Source organism: Schistocerca gregaria, unplaced genomic scaffold (assembly GCF_023897955.1).
Source record: "Schistocerca gregaria isolate iqSchGreg1 unplaced genomic scaffold, iqSchGreg1.2 ptg000338l, whole genome shotgun sequence".
Taxonomy (NCBI): domain Eukaryota; kingdom Metazoa; phylum Arthropoda; class Insecta; order Orthoptera; family Acrididae; genus Schistocerca; species Schistocerca gregaria.
Genome location: NW_026061803.1, coordinates 1864528 through 1867780, shown reverse-complemented (window position 1 = coordinate 1867780; position 3253 = coordinate 1864528).

Below are 3253 nucleotides of genomic sequence, written 5' to 3'. Positions count from 1 at the left end.
TAAAATCGCACGAGCTTCCGACCGAGCTCTCCCCGGTCATTGTCAAGTGGTAAGACTGACTGCTGTGTCGACGTGGCCGCGTCGTTATACAGCCGCACTGCTAGCTGTGACGTCACTGGTGCTCTCTTCCTCGACAAACAGAGTGTTGCAAAAAGGTACGGGAAACTTTCAGGAAACATTCCTCACACAAATAAAGAAAAGATGTTATGTGGACATGTGTCCGGAAACGCTTAACTCCATGTTAGAGCTCATTTTATTACTTCTCTTCAAATCACATTAATCATGGAATGGAAACACACATCAACAGAACGTACCAGCGTGACTTCAAACACTTTGTTACAGGAAATGTTCAAAATGTCCTCCGTTAGCGAGGATACATGCATCCACCCTCCGTCGCATGGAATCCCTGATGCGCTGATGCAGCCCTGGAGGATGGTGTATTGTGTCACAGCCGTCCACAATACGAGCACGAAGAGTCTCTACGTTTGGTACCGGGATTGCGTAGACAAGAGCTTCCAAATGCCCCCATAAATGAAAGTCAAGAGGGTTGAGGTCAGTAGAGAGTGGAGGTCATGGAATTGGTCCGCCTCTACCAGTCCATCGGTCACCGAATCTGTTGTTGAGAAGCACATGAACCCTTCGACTGAAATGTATAGGAGCTACATCGTGCATGAACCACATGTTGTGTCGTACTTGTAAAGGCACATGTTCTAGCAGCACAGGTAGGGTATCCCGTATGAAATCATATTTACGTGCTCCATTGAGCGTTGGTGGAAGAACATGGGGCCCAATCAAGACATCACCGACAAATAATGCCTGCCCAAACGTTCACAGAAAATCTGTGGTGATGACGTGATTGCACAAATGCGTGCGGATTCTCGTCAGCCCACACATGTTGATTCTGAAAATTTACAATTTGATCACGTTGGAATGAAGCCTCATCCGTAAAGAGAACATCTGCACTAAAATGAGGATTGACACATTGTTGGATGAACCATTCGCAGAAGTGTACCCGTAGAGGCCAATCAGCTGCTGATAGTGCCTGCACACGCTGTATATGGTACGGAATCAACTGGTTCTCCCGCAGCACCCTCCATACAGTGACGTGGTCAACGTTACCTTGTACAGCAGCAACTTCTCTGACGCTGACATTAGGGTTATCGTCAACTGCACGAAGAATTATCTCGTCCATTGTGGGTGTCCTCGTCGTTCTCGGTCTTCACCAGTCGCGAGTCATAGGCTGGAATGTTCCGTGCTCCCTAAGACGCCGATCAATTGCTTCGAACGTCATCCTGTCGGGACACCTTCGTTCCGGAAATCTGTCTCGATACAAACATACCTCGCCACGGTTATTACCCCGTGCTAATCCATACATCAAATGGGCATCTGCCAACTCCGCATTTGTAAACATTGCACTGACTGCAAAACCACGTTCGTGATGAACACTAACCTGTTGATGCTACGTACTAATGTGCTTGATGGTAGTACTGTAGAGCAATGAGTCGCATGTCAACACAAACATCGAAGTCAACATTACCTTCCTTCTATTTTGCCAACTGGAGGTGAATAGAGGAAGTAGGGTACATACTGACGTAACTAAAATGAGCTCTAACATGGAAATTGAGCGTTTCCGGACACATCTCCACATAACATCTTTTCTTTATTTGTGTGTGAGGAATATTTCCTGAAATTTGGCGTCCCTTTTTGTAACACACTGTATATAGTTATGTTTTCATTCCGCGTCCGTCGCGCCCGTTTTAACATCGCGATAGTCGGGTTCCGTCTTTGTTGATGGTGTTTTCAGCGGTTTTTATTTCAATAGCTTCTTTTATGATGCTATCGCAAAATCCCTCCCTCATATCGACATGTTTCGTCGAATAGAATTCGATGTCCACTTTCTAAGGCGTGTTCTTCCATGGCTGAATTTTCTGGATAGCGTAGGTGTAAGCACCTCTCGTGTTCCTTCCCGACGTTGCTCTACCATGCGTACTGTTTGGCTGACGTAGTAACAGCCACACTGACATGGTATCTTGTACACTCGAAGCGTTCTAAGATCTAGATCGTCCTTCACAGGCCTCATGAGCTGACGAACTTTTGCTGGGGACCTGAACACCGATGAAATGTTATATCTCTTCAGGAGCCGGCTAATCTTTCCCGACACTGTACCACAGAAAGGCTAAAACACAAGTTTCTTGTTTGCTTCTTCGGTGGTGTTCTCACCTCTCTTAGTTTGTTTTTTTGCGTGTCGCGCCAGATATAGCCTGTGATACCTGTCCGTGGCTGTAACCGTTTTCCCGGAAGACGTTTCGGAGGTGGCTCAGTTCTAGTGGCAGACTTGCTGCGTCTGGGACGACTTTAGCACAATGGACGAGGGTATTCAGAAGGCCACTTTTTGTGCCGGATGGTGGTGGCTGAGTTACCGATCTGTGTGTGTAGGTTTCCTGCGGGCACTGTGGCTGAGGTGCCCGTTGGTTTTCCGTCGAACGAGTACGTCAAGCAAGGGCAGTGCATCATCTGTCTCGACTTCCATCGTAAACTTGATGTGGCCGAGGAGAGCTCGGTCGAAAGTTCGTTGGATTATAACCACCTGACGCGGCTGGAAGCCCGAGAAAATCTTATTAATTCATATCGCCACGAAACCACGCATTCATACATGGCGTACCTCTACGGGAGGGGGGGGGGGGGGGTGGGGGGAACGTGGCGCCTAGGGAACCTGCTTGGGAAGAAGGCTAACCTGTTAAGCTCTCTAGCCTTCCTGCTACGCTGTCGAGATGAGAACGCGATTCCACGATTTACCTCGGCAGCCAGGTGAATCTACCGTTCAGCCAGCTCTGCCCTGCTGCGGGAAACGATACACTTCACTAGGAGGCAGCTGGATTTAAAAGGTCGCGAACTGCTGGCTATACATCTGCAGTTGACAGAGGTACTCTCACAATTAGATTTTGAGTGGGTCGACGCGGCCACCACAGCAAAAGAAGGCCACAGAGAAACAGAAAGGGTAGTTCGCGCGGATTTCTTAACAACAACACGGTGCAGAACGGAAATCAACAGAAGGAACTGTCATCAATATGACGAAGAAAGAGGTCGATGCGGGTGCCATTTCGGCGCTTAAGAAGGGTATTAACTTCGCACCAGCGCTTCAGAGCATCCCTGTCTGTGATGATATAAGTGGGGTTGAACAAACAATCCGTAAGATGCCTAGTGAGAATGCTGACGAAATTCATCGCGAAACGTGTCGCATCATTTCAAAATC